This window comes from Monodelphis domestica, chromosome 1 (assembly GCF_027887165.1).
Source record: "Monodelphis domestica isolate mMonDom1 chromosome 1, mMonDom1.pri, whole genome shotgun sequence".
In the NCBI taxonomy this organism is placed as follows: domain Eukaryota; kingdom Metazoa; phylum Chordata; class Mammalia; order Didelphimorphia; family Didelphidae; genus Monodelphis; species Monodelphis domestica.
Window position 1 is genome coordinate 167,921,411 of NC_077227.1, and position 21,678 is coordinate 167,943,088.

General features: G+C 38.0%; 1 long non-coding RNA gene across 1 annotated transcript in view; it reads right to left on the bottom strand.

Annotated features, from left to right (window-relative positions):
• Nucleotides 1–21,678, bottom strand: part of LOC103097477 (uncharacterized) — an 82,429-nt gene that overhangs the window by 60,653 nt on the left and 98 nt on the right. The window lies entirely within an intron of this gene.

Below are 21,678 nucleotides of genomic sequence, written 5' to 3' on the forward strand. Positions count from 1 at the left end.
AAGATGATTAACAACCAAATCAGAAGAAATTTACTCTGTCCTTTTCTCTTTGGTAGTCTATATGAAATATGCAAATACATCCATCTTTCTCACTTTTTGGAAAGCTTTACTATTGAAAACTCTTTCAGGATTTTCTCCCCTTTAGACATCCAGCTAGACTAGTGAAGGAAAAGATGTATCTCCCCTCAAATATTGCATTGGTGAGAAGTATGCCCTATCTCAAGTGAACCAAAGATTTAACCTTCAAGTCTCTGACTCCCTTCTTCTGGCTTTCTGTTTCTTTCCTTGGGTTTAATCCAGAGATCAGTCCTTAGAAACTGACTTTTCTAGCAATGGCCATTGTTCCATAAATTTGAGAGTTGGATAACAACTGTCCAGCATTAGAAAACATCAGTAATAGCACATTGTCTCAGAAGAGGCAATGACTGCCTTCAGGAGAATCCTATAACTAGATGAAGCAAACCCAAGCCAGAGTCTGTTTAGCAGCCCCACAAAGCTGCCTTTATCTCTCATTAGAATATAATGGTGTAATGGGTTATCATTTTGCTTCTATATTTGTTAGTGTACACTTATGAGCCCTTTCTATATGTGTCAATCATCTAGGAAGTCAGAATTGAGACTTGGAGTTGGGGAGATTTGATTTCAAGTCCTGACTCATATACTGTATGACCTCAAGCAGGCCACTTAATATCTCTGTTTCTTTATCTATAAAATGTGGATAATAATAGCCCTTTACTCACAAGGCAGCTGTGAGAATCAAAGGAACTAACATGGAAAGTACATTGCCAACCTCAAAATTCTGTGTAAAAGCCTTTGTTGTACAGTGATTTTTCAGTTGTATCTAACTCCACATGACCTCCATTTATGGTTTTCTTGGCAAAGATACTGGGGTGGTTTGCTATTTCCTTCTCTATTTCATTTTAAAGATAAGAAAAGTGAGGCAGACAGGGTTAAGTGACCTGCCGAGGATCACATTTTAATACAGTCTTCCTAACTCTAGACCCTATGCTCTTTCCACTGCATCACCTACATAGTCTTGCTCATAGTGGACACATATTCAATGTCTGCTGAATCGAATTGTAGGTGGTACAGAAAATAGAATGCCAATCCTCAAGTCAGGAAGACTCATCTTCCTGAGTTCAAATCTGGCCTCAGACACTTACTAGCTCTGTGACTCTGGGCAAGTGACTTAACCCAGTTTGCCTCAGTTCCTCATCTGTAAAATTAACTGGAGAAGGAAATGGCAAACCACTCTAGTGTCTTTGCCAAGAAATCCTCAAGTGGGGTCACAAAAAGTCAGACAAAATTGAATGGATCGAGCAATAATAGCCACAATGGAAAAAGCATTGGAAAATAATTTTTTAAATGCATGTGCAGCTATGGGAGAGAGACAGATAGACAAACAGACAGACAGACAGAGGCAGAAGAGAAGGGAAGGAAGGAAGGAAGGAAGGAAGGAAGGAAGGAAGGAAGGAAGGAAGGAAGGAAGGAAGGAAGGAAGGAAGAAAGGAAGGAAGGAAGGAGAAAACAAAGGTAGGACAAGGAGGCAGAAGAAAAACCTAGACTCTGGTTCTAGCTCTGCTGTTAATTAGCTGTGTGACTTTGGACTACTCAGTTTAACTCTCTGTATTTCAGGTCACTTCCAGTATAAACTGAGAGTGCTGTATTTGATCATTTGCAAAGTTCCTTCCAGCTCTAACATTCTATGAACTCTCTGGGAAACTGAGGTATAAGCATTTTCTCAAAGAAGAAATAAGTGAGACAAATCAGCTATTAACTCATCAGAAGAACTTCCTCCATCTGTTGGAGAGTAAGTTTCAAAAACACTCCATCTCTGTGGACCTAGAAACAAATGGCATTTCCCCCTCCTTTTTTTTTTGGTTTTCAGTCCCAACTGTCTCCAGAGTCCTATGCAAAATGCTCTATTAATGTTTCCTCACTCGTGGCTGATAATAATGATGGTAATGATAATGATAATGTAATTATCTTAGTTTATTGATGTCAAGTGCACATTGATTACAAATGGGACAGGAAGTCTGTACTTGAGTCTTGCTCTTCCAAGCCTGTTGTGAAATAGGAGTCCAGCTTTGGAGGAAGCATACAGCCTGCACCTTTCATAATGGTAATGGGGTCCAGATGTGGCTGCGTCCCATGGAGCCATGTGATGAAAGCAGTAAATGGGTCCCATGCACATGCTCTTTGCCCAGGTGGGGCCCATTTCTAATTCCCTTTATGGGAGCCAATATTGTTTTGCATTTTCTCCAAATTACTTAGATGATGTAAAAAGTTTAAAATGTACCCTCTGGCCACTCAGCACAATCTCCTGCACATAGTAGGAGCTCAATGAATTTCTATTAAGTGATCACAAGAATTGTAAGAAGGAATTTTTGTTCCTGAAGTTAGAGGTAAAAAGGACCTAGAAAGGACTTTTAAGGCCATACCATTCAAACTCCTTATTTAATAGAGGCTCAGAGGGGTTAGGAGAGTTTCTCATGGTCCCATAAGTAATAAGAAACAGAGCCAGAATTCAAACCCAGATCATCTGACTCCAAAACCCATCAGTCTTTCCATTGTACCCTGCTGCTCTTAAAGACATCCTCACTTTAGGTGGGGCAAGTTGGGTAGAAAATAAAGAACCCAAGATACCAACAGAACTCACGTCTATGATTATCTCTTTGTTTCTAATTCAACACAATCCAGTCCAACTCAACAAGCATTTATATAACTCTGCTTGTATTTTAGGCACTAAAGAAACAAAGATAAAATGGAGCATAGTTCCTGCCCTCCAGAAAATCACACCATACTTGTGAGAGAAGATGGAGAAAACAATATGGGAACAGAAAAGTAAGTACATTGTTTGTCCTTCATTTTCAGAAACCAGTGACATCATGGAGTGGTGTCTTGACTTGGGAATGAATTCAATTTAAGAGTTGCACAAAATCATCAGCCTCCTCCTCTCTTTAAGAATTATCAAGTCCAGAGGCAGGACCAAAGTCATGATGACCAGTGATGGCCCGGGATGCAGTGGATGCCCTTAGCATCTTCAATATCTCACCCGGTTCTAAGTGTTCCATATTGCCTGTTTCAGCCAATTTAATGGCCATTGGAACAAATTGTTCTCCCCAGCCTGTTCCACCAGGGGAAGTCTTCACAGGCTTCAGTTGGCCATTCCCCCAACTCACAAAAGGGTGAGTTTATAGCCTGTCAAAAAGGCTCAACCTGGTTTAGCCCAACTGTTGGAATGGTTTTACCAGGATGTGATGGCTGCATGTGCTACAACTCCTTTGAACTACAAGTGAGTGGGATGAAAGGTGAACACCAAAGGTGGATGAGCACCCCTGAAAGGATTGAGCAAGCCATCTCACCAGAGATGCTAGACCTCCCTGAACTACCCAGAGGCCCCAAACAGATACACAATAAAGAGGCTGAATAGAGAGACAACCTTGGCATTAGGAAGTCCTGGGTTCAAATCCCATATTTTACATATATTGGCTATGCAACCCTGAACAAATCATTTGACCACTTAGAGAAGTCTCACAGGCAATTCTGTAAGATATAAGTTGCAGAGAAATTGCTTGCCTTTATCAATTAAGAGGGTTCCCTCATTGAGAGTTCCCTGCCCTGATGAGCACACAGGTTAGACAAAAAAGTAAATGTACATAAAAATTATAATTTAAGGAAGACAAAAACACTAACAAAAAGAAGTATTTTAAAAAGATTTTCTGTAGGACATGGTAGATGATCTGAGCTTTAATGGAAGCTGTGAATTCTAGGAGTTGAAGGTAAATAGTGCATGTGTTCCAAGTCAGGCAGATTTCTATACAAAGGAATTCTGAGTTCAAGATACAACAAGTAGGTCAGTTTGGGGTCCTGTGGTCAACTAGAACAATTTTAATAGTTTGGCACATTGGTACATGGTGGGCACTTAAAATATTTATTAAATTGAAATTTTAAAAAATAGCAATCTAAGTGAAACATCTCTATCACATTCAAAAGGTTCTGTTGAAAAGTGCCACATAGACCTAAAGGCTATGGTTTTCTTTTCTTTTCTTACAACAGGTTAAAGAGATAGATATGTACTTTTGTGTTCAAAGACTTGCCATACTATTTTAGCAGACTGTAATACTTTATTTAGCACCAGTAAGGAGAAAAAGCCTTCAAACAGTTGTCTTTTCTATATTCGATCCTTCTTTGGGTACCAGAATTAATTTTATTTTTTTTTTTACTCTTACCTTCCATCTTGGTATCAAAATCGTGTATTGGTTCGAAGGCAGAAGAGCGGTAAGGTGGCCTCAGCCACTTCCTAGCTATGTGACCCTGGGCAAGTCACTTGACCCCCATTGCCTAGCCCTTACCACTCTTCTGTCTTAGAGCCAATACACAGTATTGACTTCAAGACGGAAGGTAAGGGTTTTAGAAAAAAAAAAAGAAGAAGAAGAAGAGCGGTAAGGGCTAGGCAATGGGGGTCAAGTGACTTGCCCAGGGTCACACAGCTAGGAAGGGTCTGAAGCCAAATTTGAACTCAGGACCTCCCATCTCTGGGCCTGGCTCTCAATCCACTGAGCCACCCAGCTGCCCCCCAGAATTATTTTTAAACACTTTTATTGGTAATCTCTCTAAATATATTATGCAGTCACTGGTCTTAAGAAAAGATACCTAATACAGTTTAAATTAACATTTTCTGAGGGAGAAGTGAAGAAAGACCACTGACACAAATACTGCTTATGACTGAGATGACTAGTGTGGAACTCTGGACCACTCAGTTATTCTCTGTTTCTCAATTACTTGGTCTCTAAAATGAAGGCAATAGAAAAGAACAAGGTATCTTAATTTTTTTTTTGAGTTGTGGAGCCCTTTAGTAGTCTGGTAATTGCTAGGGGAAGCAATCTTTGATTCTGCATTCAGTTTCTTGTTATAATTTTAATAACAAGAAAGACTTTCACTTTGATACTATTGTGAAGACTTCCCCTGGCAGAATGGGCAGATAAGAACAATTTGTTCCAAAGGCCATGAAGGCGGCTGAAACAGAAGTTATGAAGTGCCTAGAGCTTGGTCAGACCCCAGAGACACCAAGGTCATCCAGGGCATCCCAGGCCAACACCAGTCCTCTGGACTCCTGTACTGCCCCTGCACTTGGATGACTTTGGAAGAGAGTGATGACTTTGTGCAGCTCTGACTCACACATGAGTTAAAGCCTTGCTCTCCTGACGTCTTCTTTGAGATCCATGGATTTACAGCAATGTGTAGTGGATAGAAGGCTAGGCTTCGTGTCAGATATACCTGGGTTCAAACTGGGTTTCAGACACTTACAGTTGTATGTCCTTAGGCAAGTCATTTAACTTCTTTGTATCTCAAAATGGAATCTGTGTCCTCTAAGGTTTCTTCCAGGTGTAAATGCAGGATTCTGTGATTATATAACCCTTTTCTTGGACAGATGAGAAAACTGTGACCCAGAGAATTTGATTGATTCAAGTTCACAACCCTTACTAGTGACTGCACTAGAGCCTAGATTCTATATCTCTTGGCTTCCAGTCTAATTATCCTTCCCCTAAAATGGTATTCTGTAGTGAGTTCACTTCTCTTAACATTCCTGCCGTAATCCCACATGCTTAAGGGCTATGAAAAAATGAGACCTTTCAAGTCACATGGTGATGTAGCTTCTGAAGAAAAAAGTTATTTTCCATCTAAAAAAATAACTCTTACCTTTCATCTTAGTATCACTTGTAAGACAGGAGAGGAGCAAGGGCTAGGTAATTGGAGTTAAGTAACTTGCCCAGGATCATACACCTAGGAAATGTCTGAGACCAGATTTGAACCCAAGTTCTCCCAACATTGGACTTGGTGCTCTATCTACTGTGCTACCTAGTTGTCCTTTTTCCATTTGTTTCTATCAGAAAAAAATTACTTAAGTCTGCTCATCTCTGTCTAGATTACTGTACCACAAAAGTACAAAAATGCTCAGTATTTCATCTACATTTTTTGGCTGTTTTTGATGAGGAAAAAATCTTAGCCTGGAAATATGAGTCATCCAATCAATCAATCAATCAGCAAGCTCATATGAAATGCTTTTTATTTGTCAGCTGGTGCTAAGAGCTAAGGATAGAAGGGGGGGGGAGGGAAGAAATGGCTCCTCCTCTCAGAAAACTTACAGTCTTACTAGGTAGAGAAGAAAAGAAGGAGCATCATGTGCTCATAGGAATTTATAGAAAATAAATACAAGGCAATTGGGTGGAAGGGAAAGGGAATAAAAGCTTGGAGGGTCAAAACGTTTTCATGTAGAATATAACTTTGGAACTGACCTTGGAAGGAAGCAAGAGATTCTAAGAGGCAGAGGTGAGGCTGGATATCATTCTGGTCCATTCAACAACATGGAGGAATGTTGTGTGAGAGAAACAACCAGAAGGCTAGTTTGGCTGGGTTGTAGATGAACATGAAGGAGAATAATGTGCAGGGAACCTAGAAAGGTAGGTTGGAGCCAGGTGGTGAAGTGCTTGTAATGCCCTCTATGGAACCTATTTCACATTCCTGCTTTCAAGTCCACATTTTGTGTGGAGAAGGAAACCTATTCCAATGTGTTGTATATTTCCCACAGATAGAAAAATGCTACCAGTGTTGGAAGCGAAGAATACAGACAACAAAAAAGTTGTCCAACACTCATATCTCATTTTCCCCTATTTGGGGGAAGGATCTTTCTCAATATCAGCAGCTTGACTAGGTGGGAAAACACAAATACACACACACACACTGCAGAAGTATTTTGTTGTTTAGTTGTTTTCAGTTGTGCCCAACTCTTCATGACCCCATTTAGGATTTTCTTGGCAGAGATGTTAGAGTGGTTTGCCATTTCCTTCTCTGGCTCATTTTACATATGTTGTTAACCGAGGCAAGCAGGGTTAAGTGACTTGCTCAGAGTCACACAGTTATTAAGTATCTGCGACCAGATTTTAACTCGGGAAGATGAGTCCTTCTAACTCCTAACCTGTCAAGCATTCTATCCAAGGCACCACCACAGAAGTGTAGGGTCATAAAATTTAGAGTTAGAGGAGAATTTGGAAATCTATTAGTTTCCCTCCCCTTTCTCCATCTAACATTGTCTTACAGATAATGATGTTGAGGCTTAGAATGAGTAAATGATTTTGCCCAATTTCACAGAGGGTAAAAGAGGGAGAACCAGCAAAAACTCAAGCATGAATCTTCTGATTTGATATTCAAGGATCTACATAAGTCTTAGGTTCTGATCCTGGGTCTTTAATCTATTAGCAAGATAACCTTGGCAAGATTTTTTTTTTCTCTTTCTGAAACGAAATTTGATTTATAAATTGGAATACTGATCCTCATTCTGCCCAACCTCTCAGAGTTGTTGTAAGGATCACATATGATAATGTAAGACTAGAAAGTAGACTTTAATAATCATAATGCAAGGAACTATATTATATTCTGAGAAAATGCCTAGGACTTTCAAATACTATAATGACACAACTTAGGACTTTTTCTTTAGAAAATATTCTTTAAGCATTGTAATATGGTTTTGAGGCATGAAACACTGCAGGTTTCAAAAAACTGAAAAGCAGGATGTCCCAGAGAGCAATGGAGAAGTGAATGGTGAGTGAGTAGGCAGTAATATATTACAAAGAAAAGAAGCCCAACAAATGCCCTCAAAGAAATGTATGCATTAAAAAGAAGAGTATGGGGTAACAGATAGCCTGTATGGTCCATTAGAATATTCCCAATGGTAGCTAAAAGGAGCAGTGGATAGAATAACAACCTGGATTCAAACTCACTTACTAGGTGGGTAACACTGGGCAAATTGCTTAACCCTGTTTGCCACAGTTCTGTCAAAGGAGCTAGAGAGGGAAATGGCAAACCACTCCAGTATCTTTGCCCAGAAAACTTCAAATGGACTAACAAAGAATTGAACACAACTGAAATGACTGGACAATATATAGCTAGAGAATGCAAGAACTCAGGACTTTCTGACTCCAATATTGTCTATTTATTCTGCCTCTTTACCGTGTATATAATTATATGTTTAGATATTGTATTCTCTATTCTCTCCCCCGTGGTTCCCTCAGGAAAGGAGAAGAATTATCCTTTATTTACCTCTTTCATAGCTAAGAATTAGATAACATAGGAAAGTGTGATTAGATCTTAGAATCATATATCTCGAACTAGAAATGACTTTAGAGATTGTCTAGTTCAGTCCTCTCAGTTTACAGAGAGGTGTGAAGACCAGGATTTGCCCAGTGACAGAAACATACTTAGTAAGTAGCAGAATCAGGTCCCTTAATTCTAAGTTCTATACAATTTTTGTGTCCACAGAAACATAAATATAAAGCAAGCATAATGTGACATGAGTTAATGTCAAGGAGTCAAACACAATAGGAAGAGAATAAAACAGTGGGTAGAGTAACCTGTGTGGTCTTGGGCAAGTCAAGGAAGCACACTAAGACTATAAATTACAGATCAGTGGCTAATCTGCTTTGGTGGGTGGAATTTCCATACTGGTTGCTCCTTATCCCAATGAAATTTCAGGTCTCAGCCAAAAAAGGGAAAGGGGAAAATCCCTAACACCATGGGAAATACCTCATGTATGAGGTTTCTGCTGAGTTTTTCTGTGATGGAAGATAAGGATTCTAAGAGACAAGGATGCAATCCAGTTAGAGGATCCAATTAAAAGATAAGGAGGTGGGAAACAGAGGATCAATTGTTGGGAAAGAGGTTAATTTGTCAAGGAAAATGCATGAAAAGGAAGAAAAAGTTTACAATAATGACGAAGCCAGTTGAATATCACCTGGTTGACAGCCTGGCTTCCATGTCCATGGTCTCCAAAAGCATTATATCCAACTGGAATTGTTGTTTGTCTTTCACTTTTGAAGAAGACCAATGAATGCCACAAGGTGATGTGATGTCTTGACATGCACATGAATTGGATTTAATTGAAGCAGAGTTTCACAAAATTGTTGGCCTTACTCTTTCTTCCAGAGTTATCAAAGTTGAGGCAAGACAAAAGTCAGGATGACTGGTAATGATCTGGGAAGAGTGGGAAGGCATCTCTGATGTCTAACCAAGCTCTGAGTGCTCCAAAGCACCTATTTCAGCTGCCTTCCTGGCACTTGGAACAAATTGCTCTCATCTACACCTGATGTTGAGAGAAATCTTCATGTACTTAGGGTAGACTACCCTTCTAACTCACTGATAGGTTTGTGGTCCATCAGGTATACTCAACCACGTTTAAGCCATCTGTCAAATTGTTTTACCAGGGTGTGACCACTGTGCATGCTATAAATTTTTGGAGCCACAGGTGAGAGTTGAGTGGCAGGTGGACAACAAAGGAAGAAATCAGCCCTAGAAAGGGCTCATCAAGCTCTCATACCAAAGATGTTAGTCCTCCCTGAATACCTCATACACCCCAGCTACAGTTAGCATGGTGTAGAGGACTGACAATATGAACTACCTTTGCTTCTGCTACTAACTAGCTACCTTGCAGCTCCTTACCATTTTAGTCTCTTCATAGCATTGAGAGAGGGCAGATATCATATACCAATTTTATAGCTAAAAAAACTTGAGGTTGAGGGATGGATGGAGAAGCTTGATCAAGTCACATAGGGTCATAGGAAAGATAAAATAAAAGTATAAGTAGGATTTATAAAGTACAAACACATTAGAACTCAAGAGCTATTATTAGCCAGCTATATAAATTAGCATGGCCAGAGTGAGGTTTGTATCTTCTATAAATAATTTCCACCTTATTTTCAGACACCTAAGTCAATGGAGCCTTCGATTCTTGGGCAGTTTTAAAGTTTACATTTTTGTCATTGCTGCCTTTGACTTTTCCATTTTTTGAACTGTTGTTTTTCAGTTACATTAAAGGCTCTTGTAAGGCTTATGGGGAAGATTTATTTTTCAACCCTTCAGAGGATGGACCAGAAACTGCCCAAGTTTAAGAGAATGACCCCAAACTGTAGCAGGATGGATTTTAGTTGTAGAGAAAGATGACTTCCTGACAGTTTGGTCTTTCAGATGTTAGGATATATAGTTATCTTATCAGGAAGACTTTAAGCATGAACTTGTTTCTCATCAGTCTTGTATAAGTGAATATATCTACATTCACCTGACCTTTAAAAGTCTTCTCTGATCCTCAAGGTCACATGGTATAGTATCATAGACCTTGGGAAGCAAAATGAGCATTCTGAACAGTTATGGACTCAACTTGATATGTAGGGCTTATGGGACCCTGAGTTAGTCAATTTACCTCTCAAAATTTAAGTTTCCTAATTTTTTAAATGGGGATGATAATAATTCTAACATCAAACTCACAGGGTGGGCAGGAGGATCCAGTGAGATAATCTCTGTAAATGTCTTTGCTAATCTTCAGGTATTATATAAACATCACTCATTACCCTTCCCCTCACTTAGAATCACTTCAGCTCTTTATATTCTCTCATCCACACTCTCCTAAATCCTGCCAGATTCTCTCAGTTCATAGAGGTTTTATGAGGAGCCACTAAGTTAACAGTTGCCAAAGTTCTTTGGAAAGGATAATATATGCTACCAGATATAACAGTGGTTTTCTTCTCAATTAATTATTTATTAAGTAATGCCAGATACCAAGCATCATGCTAGATTTTGGATCTATGAAGTCAGAGGCAAAAAAAAAAAAGAAGCAGTTTCTGTTCTCTAGGAGCTTACCTACTGAGGAAATTATCACTCTCAAACCGTGAGTGTTTGACAGAGAAGAATATACTGAGACAAGGTTGGCAGGAATGGAGAGAGCAGGTCAGGAAGCCAGGAGTAGGAGAGTAGGTCTAAAGAAGTGATTCTCCAAGTGTAGTCCAAGGACTCCTGGGTAAGGATGGTGGGGGTCGGAGTTGACAGGGGAAGGGGAGTCTACAAGGTCAATGTCATTTTCTTTTTTTCCCCCATCATCCATTTTATTGATTATGTCCACAGAAGATAGTTACATTTTATTTAGGTATGGATATAGAGACCATTAAATCTCATTTAGTGAGGATTTCATGCCATTCAGACATTTGAAAAACAGAAAAAGATAATTATCAATTTAAACAGTAATTTGGAATTTTTATTTTATTTTGAATTTGAATACCAGAAATATTTTAATGTCATCTGAAACTAAAAACTCCTAAAAAGCAGTGCTTTGTAGTACTTTGGCATTAATAGTTAAAATCATTAATCACTTATTTTGCTTTTTAATCTTCACTGATCTTTTCCGACTATATCCTTAGATGAATTTGTAGGTAAGCACTGCATTCTACCTTTTTCTTACTCAATGAATAGTAAAAATCCTTAGGCAAAATTTCATTCTCCCAGCAGAGGATTAAATGACATGGCTTATGCATCTCTCTTCTTATTTCTTTCTCTTAACTGAAAATTGTATTTTAAATTTTTATTGAAATTTTATTTTTTAATAATATTAAATCATTTTCACAATAATATTTGCCTAGTAAATGATTTCTCTTGTTTTTAACCATGTATATCTGTGAAGTCAGATATCCTTCATGTATTTCGACCAAAACAACATATGGCAACAGACTGAATGCAGAAACAAATAATCAGCACATAGCTATCTTCTATTAAGCTGAGACAATAAAGAAATTTGTGAAAATATATAAAAAGAAATGCCACTCTTCTCACCAATTTTTCTATTTAGAAAGGTAGCTATTTTTAATTAAGATGTTATATTTTTATTGTTAACTTTTAATGGATTAATAAGGTTTTAAAAATTTCAGTCCTCCTAGTGCAGTAAATATTAATATACATAAACAAAAGCTCTTTGAGGGTCACAATTTTTTTTTAAATGTGAAGAGGAACTCAGACCAAAAAATTTAAGAGCTGATCTAGAACTACATATTAGAAAACTGATCAAGGGATCCCACTTGAAAAGATTTCAGGGCCAAGACCTTTATTAAAGGCTGTCTAGGCATGTGTTCTGGCACCTTGCTGAAGGATCTGTACTTTGCTGGAATATAATGTCAGGACATGAAACTCATTTTCAGTTCCTGTGGATTTAGGTAGGGCTGGGAATTGATAAGTTGTACTAAAAACTATTGAAGCCCAAGTCAGAAAGTAAACCAATCTGTGACCCTATTATAAGGGTGAGGAAGTGACCTCTGCCTCCCTTTTGGACCTTTCTCTTAGTGTCCTCTTCATTCTTGCAGCAAAGTGGAAAGGTAAGTGATTTCTCTCTTTCCTACTCTCCATCTTGAGTAATGACAATGGTAGCTACAAGCTCAGGATAGCTATAGTAAATGCTTAATTAAATGAACTTGGGTAAAATGGATTTCCTTCACTGAGCATATGTCATCAAAACAAAATTCTGAGAAATGGACCTTTATAACTTTGGTGGTAAACTAATAGGTTGAAAGTTCATGACTTAGTTGTCAGCTGCCCAGCAGAAGGTGATTGCCATAAGACCTCATTTCTTAATATGAGTATGGCAGAGCTGAAAGGATACAGCAGAGGGAAAAAAGATAGAGGGAGGCAAAATGACAAAGAGAAAGATGAGTCAGAAAAAGGAGAAAGGGAAGACAAAAAGAAGAGAGAAGGGAGATAGGTAGAAATATTGGAAGGAAACGAAAAAAGAAAAAGGGAGAGAGGAGACAAAGGGGGGAAGATAGTTGAGGAAAGAGACAGGGGAGGCAGAAAGAGGGGCAGAGAAAGGGAGGGTGCAGGAAGAGAGGAGTGAGAGAAGCCTGAACCTCCTCTCTTTGGGGTTTGAGAATTCAGGACTTCTCAAGATCAACCAGTTTTAATTGGACCAATGGCAGCTCAAGAAGTAGATATCTTACAACAGGAAACAGATGCCACCTTTATTTCAGAGTCATCCCTAAATCTAGGATTGGACAGTCCCTTTCTGGATCTCAGTTGGAATGCCAGATGCACACAATAAAACTTAAAAATAATCAAGTTTCTTTTTTTTTTTTAAGTCCAGTTACAGTACTATCTTGATGACCTTCATCAAGTTTGGATTCCTCAAGTGAAAGGGCAGTGAAGCACAGATGAGAATCAACTCTTTCCATCAACAATTTCTTTAAAACAGCCTGGGAGATTTTTTAAAAATTGCTATTAAATTCCTGCAAATTTTATCTCAGAAAGAATTTCAAAGTTTGTAATTCTCACTTACAAAGAATTTTTCTCTTGTACCACCTAACCCAGCTTCATCCTCTTGTTAAATACTGGAATTTTAAAAAGACAAAATTTAGATCCATTTGTTGCTAGGAAAAAATAACCCAGATGGAACTTTTCTCTGGGCTCCAAGAAGTCACTAAACTCCTTAGTTTAGACTTTAGAATGCCTGAAATCCATCAAACTTTCAAGGTGAGGAAGGAATGATTAAGCAAGAATTGTCAAAAGAAGACTTGATTAAAGAACTGTTACAAAGAAAAATAATCAATTTAACCACTCACCAGCACCAAAGATTCTCATAGATATGCTCATAGAGAATTACAGATGAATTAAAAGGTTACTTTTTTAATTCAAATAAACTAAATTGAATTTGATTATATTGGATTTGTTCAAACGTGAAATCATCTGTTCCATAACATTTTATAGATGATCTAAAAACATCCATAAAACGTATTTAAGAAACTATTAGGAAGGCCCTTCTTATTAATTAAGTATTGATTAATTAATTGAGCACTGTCTCATTAATTAGTGAGTTCCCTTTCATGAAAAATGTTTAAGTAAAAACTAGATGACCTTGTGCTAGAGATATTGTTGAGGAGATTTTAGCTTTCCAGGGGTATGGCAGGACTAGATAATCATAATAACAATAATCATTGATGGTGTCTATAAAGTGTCAAGGTTTGCAAAGTACTTCACATAAGTGATTTCTCTTGATTTGAGAAGAATAACTAGGTAAAGCAGGCACTATTATTATTCATTTTTTGAGAAAATTTTATTTAATTAGCTCATTTAAAATATTTTTCCATGGTTACAAGATTCATGTTCTTTCCTCCCCTCCTCCCATACCCTCCTGTAGTTGATCATAATTCCACTGGGTTTTACATGTGTCACTAATCAAGACCCATTTCCATATTATTGATATTTGCACTAGGCTGATCGTTTAGAGTCTATTTTCCCAGTCATAGCCCCATAAACTCATGTGATCAAGCAGTTGTTTTTCTTCAGTGTTTCTACTTCCTCAGTTTTTTCTCTGGATGTGGATAGAGTTCTTTCTTAAAAATCCCTCAGAATTGTCCTGGATCATTGCCTTGCTGCTAGTAGAGAAGTCCATTACATTCGATTGTACCACAATGTATCAGTCTCTGTGTACAATGTTCTCCTGGTTCTGCTCCTTTTACTCTGCATCAATTCCTGGATGTTGTTCCGGTTCACATGGAATTCCTCCACTTAATTATTCCTTTTAGCACAATAGTATTCCATCACCAACAGATACCACAATTTGTTCAGCCATTCCCCAATCAAAGGGCATCCCCTCATTTTCCATTTTTTTGCCACCACAAAGAGCACAGCTATGAATATTCTTGTACAAGTCTTTTCTTTTATTATCTTTTTGGGGTACAAACCCAGAAGTGCTATGGCAGGATCAAAGGGCAGACAGTCTTTTAGTGCCCTTTAGACCTAGCTGTTTTAGCTAGATGATTGTAAGGGTTCTTTCCCACTCAAAGATTCTATGTTTCCAGACCTTAACATTTAGCATCTTTTGCCTTCTAAGTACAACAGAACCTCATTTTATGCCAACACAAGTGAATTCAGGTATATTCAACTGGCAATTAAAAAACAAAGAGAAAAATATGTAAAATAGATGTTTTTAATGAAGAGATAAATCTGCTCTATTTTCTCAAGCAGCATACTCTCATTGCAGTTCAACCAATGATGCTCATTTTTTCTTTGAGAAGCATTAGCGTCAGTACATTGTTTTGTACCAAACATTAGCTCTCACATGATTGTTTGGCATTCTCACTCATAATAAATCACATCCACATCAGAGCAGAGCCTCTCTTTGTTTCCTTAGCACTATTTAGATATTAAGAATGGTCCCAATGAAAAAGTTCTCTAAATCTCTTATAATCAGAGAGATGCAAATCAAAACAATTCTGAGGTATCACCTCACACCTAGCAGATTGGCTAACATGACAGCAAAGGAAAGTAATGAATGCTGGAGGGGATGTGGCAAAGTAGGGACATTAATTCATTGCTGGTGGAGTTGTGAATTGATCCAACTATTCTGAAGGGCAATTTGGAACTATGCCCAAAGGGCACTAAAAGACTGTCTGCCCTTTGATGCAGCCATAGCACTGCTGGGTTTGTACCCCAAAGAGATAATAAGCAAAAAGACCTGTGCAAGACTATTCATAGCTGCTCTCTTTGTGGTGGCAAAAAATTGGAAAATGAGGGGATACCTTTCAATTGGAGAATGGCTGAACAAATTGTGGTATATATTGGTGATGGAATACTATTGTGCTAAAAGGAATAATAAAGTGGAGGAATTCCATGGAGACTGGAACAACCTCCAGGAAGTGATACAGAGCGAGAGGAGCAGAACCAGGAGAACATTGTACACAGAGACTGATACACTGTGGCACAATCGAAAGTAATGGAATTCTCCATTAGTGTCAATACAACGTCCCTGAACATTCTGCAGGGATCTAGGAGAAAAAACATTATCCACAAGCAGAGGACAAATTGTGGGAGTAAAAACACTGAGGAAAAGCAACTGCTTGACTACAGGGTGGAAGGGACATGAATGAGGAGAGACTCTAAATGAACACCCTAAGGCAAACACCAACAACATGGAAATGGGTTCGAATCAAAGACACATGTGATACCTAGTGGAATAGCATGTTGGCTATGGGAGGGGGTTGTGGGAGGGGGGGAGTAAAAGAAAATGATCTTTGTTTCCAAGGAATAATATTGGAAAATGACCAAATAAAATAATGTATAAAAAAAAAGAATGGCCCCACAGTATAAGAGTAGTGATTCTGGTAGCTCTGATAAGCCTAAGAAAAGAATGCTTGAATAAGAAATATTCAATTATAATGGGGTTCCAGTTAGAGCAATAAAGTATGATGAGCAACTGTGAACAACAATTATTATCTATCAGCAATGCAAGGATCCAGGGCAACTCCAACACACCCATGATGAAAAACACTCTCCATGGTTTTAGAAGGAATTGACAAGCTGAATGTAGATTAAACCATGCCATTTTTTCACTTTATTTCCTCCATGAATTTTTCTCTAGTATAAATGATATGTGTCTCCTTTCACAGCATGATAAACAAAGAAATATGTAATATTTACACCCTTGATCATATTACCTGGCATTTTGGGTAGGGGAAAAACATGGATCATAAAATGCCAGAAAACAAATATTAAAAATTATAGCAACATGTCATCTGGAAAAAATTAAAAATTTAATTAAAAAATAATGAGGTTTGCTGTTATGGGTGATTTTCAACTTATGTGAAAGATCTTGGAACATACTGGTCTTGTAAAATGAGGTCCTACTGCATATAAGAAAATATGAAAAGAGTAGGCAATCATTCCTTAAAGGGATGGGAGCTGAATTAGAGAGTTGGGGCAAAATAATGTGATCATGCCTGTTCTACATGTTCCCAGGGATGTTCCTTAATTTCAGAATTTTAAGTTATAGTTTAATCACCTTAAGGGCTGTCCCCCCCCCCAAAAAAAAAACAAAGAACTTTTACTAACAATTAGAGTACACCGCCACCGGCAACCAGTGGTATCTACATCAGCACTATGTGGTCTTCAACAGTAATGATTATACCACAGAGATGTTTTGCTTGAGACTTTTCCATCTTTAAAAAAATGAAAATATGATGTCTTTCTTACTGAAATATTTGATTATTCATTTATTCATTCTTTCAATAAATATTTATTAAGCACTTATTTTGTACCAGGCACTGTACTAATATATTTTTAAAAGATATTCTAAAATATATTAATATACACAAATATTTTTAAAAGATAGTATTTGCAAAGTGTTTTACAAGCCATAAAGGCAAAATAGAAAGAGGCAAAAGACAGTCCCAACCCTGAAGGAGCTTACAGTCTAATAGGGAAGGGAAACATAATCATATACAAAGTAAGCTACAGAGTGATAATGGTAGCTAATATTTTATATAGCTCCTTAAAGTTCACAAAGCACTTTATGTGTATTATCTCTCTTAACCCCAATAACAATGTTGTAAAATAGGTGCTGTTATTATCCTCATTTTACAGATGAGGAAAGTATAATTAAATGATTTCCCCAGGTCACACAGTTAGTAGGATTCGAAAGCAAATCGTCCTGCCAAACCTGGAGGCCACTGGGCCACACCATTTGCCTCATCCAGTTCAATAGTACATTTCTAGCTACTAGATTGAATCTTTCTAATATTCTGCTTTGATTCTGTAACTTTCATTGCCCCTTTCCTGACTTCTAATGGCCTGTACATACAGTACATACTCCTTAGTCAGAATTTAAGACCTACTACAATTGGCCCCAATTTATCTTTTCAGCTTTTTCTTCCTTTTTATACTTCTAACAAACTTTTTTCAACCAAATTTGGTTATCTGCAAATAAACACATCTCTTTTTCTGTTCTCTAATTGTGGTTATTCCACCCACTTTGAATCATCTTCCCCTTCCTCTCTGCCTATCCATATCAAAGTCACTTCCTTAAAATCCATTTTCTCTTTTAAGAATCTGGACTGAAATGACCTTTGAACTCCAATAGCAATAATTATTTGTATAATTATCATTTGGAACTAAAAATATATTACTTTATGTTGTATCTCCTGCTATCCTAAAATGCCATTGATAATTTTTATTCTTACTTAAACAATCATGTTTATGCTTTGTCAATCCACCTCCTTGAAGAAAAGGGACAGCTTTTTGTATTTCTTTTTTATAACTATATTTTGTATGATAGGTACTTGATAAATATTGGTTGATTTGATTTTGTGGATCTAATATAGCAAAATGTTAAAAAGAAATAGATGGAGGGGGCAGTTAAGTGGCTCAATGGATTGAGAGTCAGGGCTAGAGATAGGAGATCCTTGGTTCAAATCTGGCCTCAGATATTTCTTAGCTGGGAAAGAAAGAAAGAAAGAAAGAAAGAAAGAAAGAAAGAAAGAAAGAAAGAAAGAAAGAAAGAAAGAAAGAAAGAAAGAAAGAAAGAAAGAAAGAAAGAAAGAAAGAAAGAAAGAAAGAAAGAAAGAAAGAAAGAAAGAAAGAAAGAAAGAAAGAAAGAAAGAAAGAAAGAAAGAAAGAAAGAAAGAAAGAAAGAAAGAAAGAAAGAAAGAAAGAAAGAAAGAAAGAAAGAAAGAAAGAAAGAAAGAAAGAAAGAAAGAAAGAAGAAAGAAAGAAAGAAAGAAAGAAAGAAAGAGAAATGGCTGGATATCACTTTAGTAACTTTCACACTAATTCTGTCAGTTCCCAGTCCCTTGCCACTCAAATGATCTTATATTGAGTTTTATTTTTTTTTTGCATTTATATGCACTAATATAGAGACATTAAGATAGCAAAGTGAATAGAGGATAGGGTCTATTATCAGGAAGACCTGAGTTCAAATCTTGTCTCAGACATTTACTAGTTGTGGAACCCTAGTCAATATTCTCAACCTGTGTCTGAATCTTACTAGCTGTGTTATCCCAGGCAAGTCATTTAACCTCTGTTTGCCTCAGCTTCTTCATCTTTAAAATGGAGATGATAACAGCACCCATCCTGTGGGAGTATAAAATAAGATAATCTTTGTAAAGTGCTTAACACAGACCTTGGCACCTAAAAAATGCTTATTAAAGGCTTGTTTCACCCAATCCACACTCAACCCCAAACCATTCCCATTTGTTGAAAGCCACAAGGGAGTAAGCATCATTCTACTACACCACATTGCCATCTCCTAAATTTTCTGCTTAAAAACTAAGTTTCCAGGTAGGCAAAGAAATGTTCTTTAATAAATACTTGTTGACTACCTGCCTGCCTGACTACCTGATGGGTCACTGGCATCTCATCAGATACAGAACAGGGACTAGATTCCTGGTCAGAACAAATTCTCAAGGAGGATTGGAGCAGAAGTTCTCCCTGATTATTCAGGCTCCCAGCAGTGGGGATAGAAAGCCAGGAAACAAGACTTGTAGGGGCAATGAAAGCCAGCCTATGTGCCTCCACCTCCACAAAATGAGTCCTTGAGATGTTTTGGGAAAAAGCTCTAAGACACACAAAAATGGGAGAGATTGCATTCATCTGGAAGAAAAAAAAGCTACCCTTTACTTTAAAAGAAGAGGTTACCAACAGGCAGATGCACTGGAGCAGACCTGTTCAAACATGAAGAGGAAAGATGGCAGAACAAAGAACGATCCACTTTGGCCAGAATTTAGATTGTATGAAGTGGAGTGAAATGAAACTTGAAAGGTAGGTTGGACAAAGAGTGTGGAGAGTGCTCAATGCCAGGCTAAGAAATTTGTATGTAATCCTTTCCTCAGACAATGAGCATTCCTGGTTTTCTTTAAGTCCAGCTAAAATCTCACCTCCTACAGGAAACCTTCCCAAAGCCCTCTAAGTTCTAGTGTCTTCCCTCTAGAAATTATTTCCTATTTATCTTGTCTATGGCTTGCTTTAGATATGTTTGTTTGCTTGTCATTTCCTACCTCCACCAAAGTAAATTATAAGCTCCTTGAGGACAGGGACTGCCTTTTGCTTTTTCTGTGACCCCAGTGGTTAGTACAATGCCTGACACATAGTAGGCACTTAATAAACTGAAGAGAACTGGAGAGAAGAGAGTGAAATCAAAGGTCCTTGTTTTCATAGAAGTGGGAAGGAATCAAAAGCAAGGATCCTTCAGAGGATGTACTTGCAAACAGGACTCTGGGTGGGGTAGCAGAAGCCATGGACAGATAAGGAGGAAGGTCTTAGAATCTGGATGAAAAGAGTTCTTAAAGGAGGGGAACTTCTGAGGGCAGTTGTGAGAAGGAGCCAGAGAGAAAAATACTATTTTAAAAAAACAACATTTCTGTTAAGTGGCAAAACCAGCAGCTGTACTAGATTAGCTGTTCCCTCTCCTTTCCTATTTTTGGACTTGGAAAGAAAATGTGCAAAATGATTTCTGTTTTGGAGAGAATTAGAGAAGGAGGCCAGATTTGGGGGGATAGGGGAGTGCAGGACATAGGACTCTGGAGTGAGAGAGTGGATATGACAACAAGGACCAAATCAGAAGAAAGGCAGAAGCAGCAGGAGGAAATAAAAGCCTGTAAGCCTGAGGGACCTCCTTCCCTGGGAGCACTGATGAAATCACCATTGTCTTTCATTCCAGGAACATGGGGGAAAACACTTCCATGGCTTGAGGTGGGGCACAACCCAAGGACAAATGCCAAACATATGGATCTAACAAGGGCAACATACAAAGCCTGAGGTTAGACCTACCAGGGATAGTGCCTTAGTAGCAAAAAAAAAAAAAAAAAGGCATAACTAGGGTGGGACAGCTAGAGCTTTGCCTCAAAGTGCCAACATCAGGGAAATATACTTTTTTTTTGCTTTTTTTTTTTGGGGGGGGGGAAGGGGGGAATCAGATTTTGCCCTGAAGTGGTCAAGGGATTACCCTCACTCTGCTTCACAGTCATCCTCCAGCTTATGTACTGATCCTTTATCCTCTCTGGTTCCATGTTGCCCACCCTTAGGATTCTATCACCATGGCACCCCTCTTTTGGCACTACCTGTCCTTTCCCCCTAGATTCCTTGAAGATCAAATCTTCCTGGTGATATTAACCCCTCTCCTTACTCTGTTCTGCCTATGATCAGACTAGATTGTCCTATGGCCAACTTCTTTGATCCAGCTCTATTCAACTGTTTTTAATCCAGGTGAAAAAAATATTCCTAGTTATGGTTCTGACTTCAAGGCATGTATATATTTTTCCATGTGGAAAATTAAGTAATCAGGTACAGCCTTGGACAAAATGGGGGAGTAGATAAGGGTTTTTTGGTGACTCTGACATCTCTGTTCTATATACTTTTTCCTCCTCAGGTCCCTTAGGGTGAGTTTTAATGGAAGATGTAACAAATTAATTAGCCTAACAGTGAGTATCAGGCCTTCAACCTACCTTTCCCCTATTTCATGTTACTCCTCTTTGTAGACCATATATTCCAGATAGGCTGGACTATTAACTGTCAACTTAATCTCATTCTAGTTTTGGGAGCTTATTTTTTGTCTCTGTGTACTTGGGCAGCCATTTCCTATTCAGGAAAAAATCAATTTAATTCATAAAGTTTACTAAGTGCCTACTCTGTGTAAGTTATCATTTAAGCTACTGGTAAGTATAAAGACAAAAACAACAGTCCCTGCATTGAAGGAGTTTAACCTTCTCTGGGGGAGATAGAACGTGGGGGCAGTCACTGACTTGTAGAGTTGGTCCCCTAGGCAAGTCTATTATTCCAGGTTGATGTTCAAAAGCATAGCTCAGGAGCCCCTACCAATGTGTTTACTTTTGCTAGTCAGACAAGGATTATATGAGTTTAAAACAAAGGCATTTAAAGTAATCACTTGGGTTTTTTTTAAAGGAGCAATAGATCCCCATAAACTTAGGACACACTTTCCCATAAATAAGTATACCATCATTTAGAAGAACAGACACATAAAGTGTAGAGAATACACATGAGACAACATGAATGTAAGGAACATATATGCAGAGAAGCAGCTCAAAC